Here is a 7096-nt window from a genome sequence, read left to right on the forward strand (position 1 = left end):
TTTTTTTTTTTTTTTTTTTTTTTTTTTTTTTTTTGTAACCGTTACTACTTCCGCGAGGCAAAAAGAGTTAACTGGCGGGTTGAGCGTGCTTCTTAGCTGAAGTGGGCCTGCAATAACCGTAGACTTCATTAAATATTAATATTAATAATTAATCACCGCAGAACGTTCAGAAACCCGGTAAAATATTCGGGATTTTCCGCTGCTGTGCTGCCGCAACCAGGGGACCGCAGGCAGCGGGGACCTGAGTCCAAGCTCAGAGATTTTGCTAATTTGCATACCTGGAGCGACATTTTCTGTATCGATTTCACTTTTCCCAGAGACAAGCCCCGCCCTTTACGGGTGATAAATAAATTCTTAAAGCTGGAGCCCCGACTTCGACGCTCGCATCTGCGAGATATTCAGAATCTGTCTGTGACGGGAATTTCTCGTCGAAAATTTCATCTGCCGAGCCATTGTTTTACGCGGATTAAAGAAGAAATGCAGTGGGTGGCCCTGAAAATTTGCATTTTCCTGTTCATTTAATCGACTCGGCCAGCCCGCTGACGGCGGGAATTAAATACCGTGGGATATTATTAATTACCGTGGGCACCGAGTGAGATAAATCCTATCGGCCGGCGTTTCCCTTTCTGTTCCCAGGACATGAATGAACCTTCGAGCTTCGTTAACGGCGCCGTTGGCGGCTGTAGGAACCACCAGCTCAACTTCCCCCCGTATACACCCCGTAAGTCTGATCGCCGCTGCGGGCAGCCGAAACGATTCTGGACCGCTCCGCTCCGCGTACGACACGCGGATTAAATGCCAAATTCGGAGCCAAATGCGTAACCGAACCCGCAACAGAAAGTCCATGTCTGGAGGTGATCGGCGCTTTTCCCTCCAGTCTTTGTTGGCGAGATCAGTCACTTTTGAAAATTAAGATTTTTTTTTCTTTTTTGGGGGGCTAGATTTATCCTTTTTTTTAAAATTTATTTATTTATTTTTATTTAATCTAGGGATTTTGCTTTGGCTGTGGTGAAGGTTACGGCTTTTCAGGGTTTTGCGTATTTTGCGTACTTTTCCCCCGATGAAAAATATTATTCGTGACGGAAACTTCCAAAAAAACCATCGTGTCTCCTCTGATTGCCTATACGCAAAACTATAAGACTTGATTTGAGGAATGGTCTTGAAATACTTATTTTCTTAGCCCTTGACTTGAGTACTGGTGCAGGGCAGTGGTAATTAATTTCTGTCGCTTCCTGACGTGCTTAAATATAATTTCGCAGGAAATAGGCATTTCTCAGGAAATAGAATTTCTTCAGAAATAGACGTTTCTCCCCATGTTTTCGGGGTGTGTGGCTGTTACGGAAATATTTACAAAGGTCTGCAATATTTTCTGAGCTAGGATCCGTTCTGTTCACACTCTGATCCTCCTCTGGAAGAGCATCTGGAGTGGAGTTACCGTTTCTTTTGCAGAGCTAGATGCTTAGGAGCAGCAGAAATTTCAGGGTTTCCTACATTTCTGATAGCGAATTTCAACATTTCCTAAATTTCCGAAATCTAATTTCAGAAAGATAAATAAACGACCGCGTGAATGCTTGAAAGGAAGTGACCGCCAATTAAGATGATGCAAATTAAAAAAAAAACAAAAAACAAAAAACAAAAAAAAACCAAACCCCACCTCCTTAAATTTCTAGATGGATGAAAATTGTTAAAATACGAGTGTCTTCATTCCCTCCCCGATAGATTTAGGATCCAGATCGGAGGGGTTGCTTTTCAAAACGCTCTGCATGGAAGGTCAGCAATATCTCCCGGACGGTTCCCAAGTCCGTCACTACGACGTTCACAACCTTTACGGATGGTCACAAACAAAACCGACCCTTGAGTGAGTAAATTGTAATAATTATTGTAACAACAGACTAAACGTGCCCAGGACCGGATCATGTAAACTTTAAAAAAAAAAAAAAAATTTAAAAAAAAAAAAAAAAAAAGCAAAAAAAAAAAGCAAAGCTAAAATTGGGCAAAACTTCTGTTTTCCCATGAGCCTTAACTGGAAATTCAGCACCTCCTTGCTTTGCCAATTCATTTTCTAATGAGTTGGTTGATGCTTAATTCTTAGTTTCTGCTTAATTCTTAGTTCCGGCTTAATTCTTAGTTCCTGCTTAATTCTTAGTTCCTGCTTAATTCTTAGTTCCTGCTTAATTCTTAGTTCCTGCTTAATTCTTAGTTTCTGCTTAATTCTTAGTTCCTGCTTAATTCTTAGTTCCGGCTTAATTCTTAGTTTGTTTCTGATTAATTCTTAGTTCCTGCTTAATTCTTAGTTCCGGCTTAATTCTTAGTTCCTGCTTAATTCTTAGTTTCTGCTTAATTCTTAGTTTCTGCTTAATTCTTAGTTCCTGCTTAATTCTTAGTTCCTGCTTAATTCTTAGTTTCCGCAGATGCGTGGCGCATAGTGAACCCCAATAAAACCCACCTCTTGGTTGGGTTTGTGGCAGCTCATGCTCACAAGGACAGCACAGCCGCGCTTTCCTACAGAAGGAGCCATTTTTATTGTTGGGGTGGTGCGCAAGACCTCTTACAACGATCTTATTTTTTCACCTCATTGGTTTCTTCTCCCAGTGCCTTGCGGAATATCACGAAGGAGCGAGGAATCGTCGTCACCCGCTCAACGTACCCCAGCAGCGGGAAGTGGTCGGGACATTGGCTGGGGGACAACACCGCGGCCTGGAACCAGCTCGATAAATCCATCATCGGTACGTTGACAAGGTCTACAACCAATTTGTTCCATGGTTCTTCTTGGTTTCCTTCCTAATAATCGTATTTTTTGAGTCAAAACAGGTTACTGGGTTGACTAATCAGAATTTATGGCAAATTTCCTCTTGACTTTTTTTTTTTTTTTTAATTATTATTATCACCTGTTGGGAAAGTCTTCATGGTTTCTATAGGAATCGGGTTGGGTTAATTGGGTTTGGGCACCACGTTGTCCTCAAATTCATCCCCTGTCACCTTCCTGTCATCCTCTCCCTTTGGTCCAAAATCTGCTGCTTTGCTTCTTGACAACGAGATTTCATGAGGGAATTCTTGAAATTCTTTTCTTTTTCTTGTTCCAAGTTGTATGATCTAAGCAACCCTCCACACTAAATCAAAAAGTGACATTATTATTGAATTTTCTTTTTTTTTTTTTCCTTGCAGGTATGATGGAGTTTAGTCTCTTTGGAATATCTTATGTAAGATCCTGATTTATGACCTTACATTTCAGTTATTTTTATTAATGAAAACATATAGTATTGACATCAGATTTTTTTTTTTTTAATTTTCAGACAGGAGCAGATATCTGCGGGTTCTTTGGAGACTCGGAGTACGAGCTGTGTGCTCGATGGATGGAGCTGGGCGCCTTTTACCCCTACTCAAGGAATCACAACGGGAAAGGAGTCAGGGTGCGTGCCTTCCGTGTTTGCTTCGACCGAGTTTTTTATTTCCCGTATTTTCCCCATTTTCTTTTTTTTTTTTTAAGATTTATTTCAGATATAGGCCATTTTTAGGTAAATACCGCACATCTACAGGAACAAAATCCTTATTTTTCGTGTCTTCCAATTCGATTTAAACATACCACCTCTCAAGACTACAATAGTTGGTTTTGGTTTTTTTTTTCATGTAGGCCATTTTTATTTCAACATACCACACTTACAAGACTAAAATAGTTATCACTTTTATGGCTACACACATTGAAAGAAGCAAAACTGACCTTAGTGCTGTTATCCTTAATGATTCTTCCGTTTTCCGGCAAATTAGAAAAGGGAAACGTGGGACAAAGTTGCCAAGTATCTCAAATTCCTGTACGTCGCCCGCTTCCTGCCGTAAAATATTGTCTTTCTTTTAAGAATATATGAAGATAACTGTCTAAATGCAGGACTGTGCTGTCTAAAAAAGCCCCGAGATAACTGGAAAAAATGGCAATAAGGGAAACTTAAAAGATGCTAAACATGAGGGCTGGTTTCCTCCCATCTCCTCCCAACAAAATAATCCCGTTTGAGTGGTGGGAGACTCTTTTCTCTTCTCTAGAGGCAAGATCCTGTTGCCTGGAATTCAACGTTCGAAGAAATGTCCCGGAAAGTGTTAAATATAAGATACACCCTCTTACCCTACTTGTACACATTAATGTATGAAGCCAACGCTCACGGCAGCACCGTGGTCCGTCCTCTGCTCCACGAGTAAGTCTGCTCCTTCCTTCTTCGTTAATCCGGAATCTTCTCTCAAGTCTGTAGGATTTCCCTAAAACGGTTTTCCCCGTTACATCGATTTTTTTTTTTTTTCCCCCCCTTTAAAACTGGCAAAAGGATCGAGGAAACGCACGTTCAACGTCACCTCCCCGTGACAGCTCAAGCTGCCCACTTCCCACAATACCAATTTTTTTTTCTCTATAAATAAAGTTAATATATAAATTTTAAAGCTCATTCTCATCATCCCTAACGGTATTCAGGTGCTGGGTATATGTAGAATCAGGGGGCGAGTGTCGCAAAAGCAGCTGGGCAAAAATTTTAGGCCAAGAAAGAGAAAAAGAGGGTGAAAATTGGGTCATTGACATAAGTCAGGGCGTTTGCAGGGTAAGGTAACTAATTTTGGTTAAACTGATGCAGCAATTTTTTTTTAAAAAATGGTATTTTTTTTAAAAAATATACATGTTTTAAGAGGTATAAGACTATTTGTGGCTGGTCAGAAGGGGCAATGTGCGCCGAAGGCTGCTTAACATTAAAAATTAAGCCTAATAATTAAATAATTAAATATGCTTGCCTTCCACTAAAACCCACCGAGTTGTCAGCATGTACTCCTGGCCTAACTCTGACTAATCTCAGACTTGATTCTGTCAAAGTACCTGTCAAAAACCTAAAGGGAATCAGGAAGTAATTGGGCCACTACTTGATTTTCCTGTGGCTAATATCAAGCAAAATGTTGGGGTTTTTTGGTTGTTTTTTTTTTTTTTTTAAGATTTGTGATCTCAATATATTAAATAAAAATGGTAGTTTGTATGTACATTTAGGTCAAAAAACACGACGAAGCATCATAAAAAAAATTAACGGTATTTCCATAAGAATTTTCAGATTAGGAATTTAATAAATACGTTCTCGACACGCATTTGTAGCCAAGATGCGATTCACTTTTAATAATTATTGATGGTTAATAAATAGGTAATAAATAATACGATTAGTGGTAGCGTGCTCATGGGTGAGGAAACGGTATTTTTACTGCGAGAAAAAGCTTCAGCCGAAGGTGTGACCGCTCCTCTGTTACTTTGGCAGGTTTGTGGAAGACCAAACGACGTGGGAAATACATAAACAATTCCTGTGGGGGGCGGCACTGCTCATCAGCCCTGTACTGGAACAGGTGAAATATCAGAAAAACTGGGGAAAAAAAAAATAGAAAAAAATATGATGAAAATATTAGAAGCGACTTGAGCTAAGCTTTACTTTTTGGCTTTAATAAACCAAAACTGTTTTATTCCAGGGTGCTGTAGCGGTGAACGCTTACCTACCCAATGCCCGCTGGTATGATTACCACACTGTAAGTCATTTTAAAAAATTGTGTTTTTTATATATAAATATATATTTTTAATATGTTAAAATTAAAAAGTGTGCTGGGGCGGAGTGTGAAGCCCCCCGCCTCTCTTTTACCAACATGTGTCCGGTAGGAGGTTTTAATGATGTAAAAAAAAAAAAAAACACATTGGATAATCTTTTTTTTTTTTAAATTAATCAGTTTGTTTTAATCTTGTTCGGCGTGTCCAGTTAAATTATATTTATAATTTGAATATACATATAATCTGGAATAATACAAATAATCTGGAATAACACATATAGTCTGAACACACATATAATCTGGATTAATACAAATAATATGGATTAATATTAATATAATATGGATTAATATGGATGATATGGATATTTGTATTAATAATCTGGAATAATAGAAATAATATGGAATAATACATATAATCTGAATATGCAAATAATCCGGATTAATACAAATAATCTGGAATAATGTGAAAAATCTGGAATAATACAAATAATCTGGAATAATGCAAATAATCTGGATTAATACAAATAATCTGGTTCAATATAAATAATCTGGAATGATACATTTAATCTGGAATAATACAAATAATCGTGGTTAATTTATATAATCGGAATATACAAATAATCTGGATTAATATAAATAATCTGGAATAATATAAAGAATCTGGAATAATACAGATAATCTGAATATACAGATAATCTGAATTAATTTATATAATCTGGAATAATACCTATAATCTGAATATACAAATAATATGGATTAATACAAATAATCTGAATATACAAATAATCTGTATTAATATAAATAATCTGGATTAATACATATAATCTGAAACTTTATTTATATAATCTGAATTTTTTTTTAGCAATACATATAACGATTTTTCTAAGAATTATGACAATTTGGAAACAATTTTTACACCCTCCGACTATAAAAGTCCGCCCGCTTGTCACAAGGTGCGGCTTCTAGATGCAGAAACTCCGATTTTATCCGGAAAATGTGTAGTTAAAGGATTCGTTGTGCCACTTCCTTGGTATTTATGGAAGGATTTATAAGCTTGCGTTCTAAAGGCGAGTTTAAGACGGGTAATTGCAGGAAGACCGAATCTTCAGGGTTTGTTTTTTTCTGTTTTATCACAAATAGGATGAGTATATTGGCTTCCGAGGACAGTTCAGAAATTTATCATCTCCTCTGGGACACATCAACCTCCACGTCCGCGGTGGTTACATCCTCGCTCAGCAAAGCCCCGCTAACACCACGTTTTACAGGTACGATTAGAACCGAACGGTTACAAATTATTTTATTTTTTTTTTATTTTTTATTTTCACAGTAGATCATTAGCGGCCTAACAAATAAATCCCGCGTCAATACACAGCAGGAGAATTTTTCCGGATTTCTTCTTTTCAACTTGCGAAAAGCAAAATTTCCAGGTTTTTCCATATACACCACGCTTGGAAATATCTCCCATTTTGTATAATATATATATAAAAATATATAAAAATATATATATAAAATATATATATTATATATAATAAATATATATATAAATATA

Source organism: Athene cunicularia, unplaced genomic scaffold, assembly GCF_003259725.1.
Source record: "Athene cunicularia isolate RWA unplaced genomic scaffold, athCun1 SCF_74, whole genome shotgun sequence".
Lineage (NCBI taxonomy): Eukaryota > Metazoa > Chordata > Aves > Strigiformes > Strigidae > Athene > Athene cunicularia.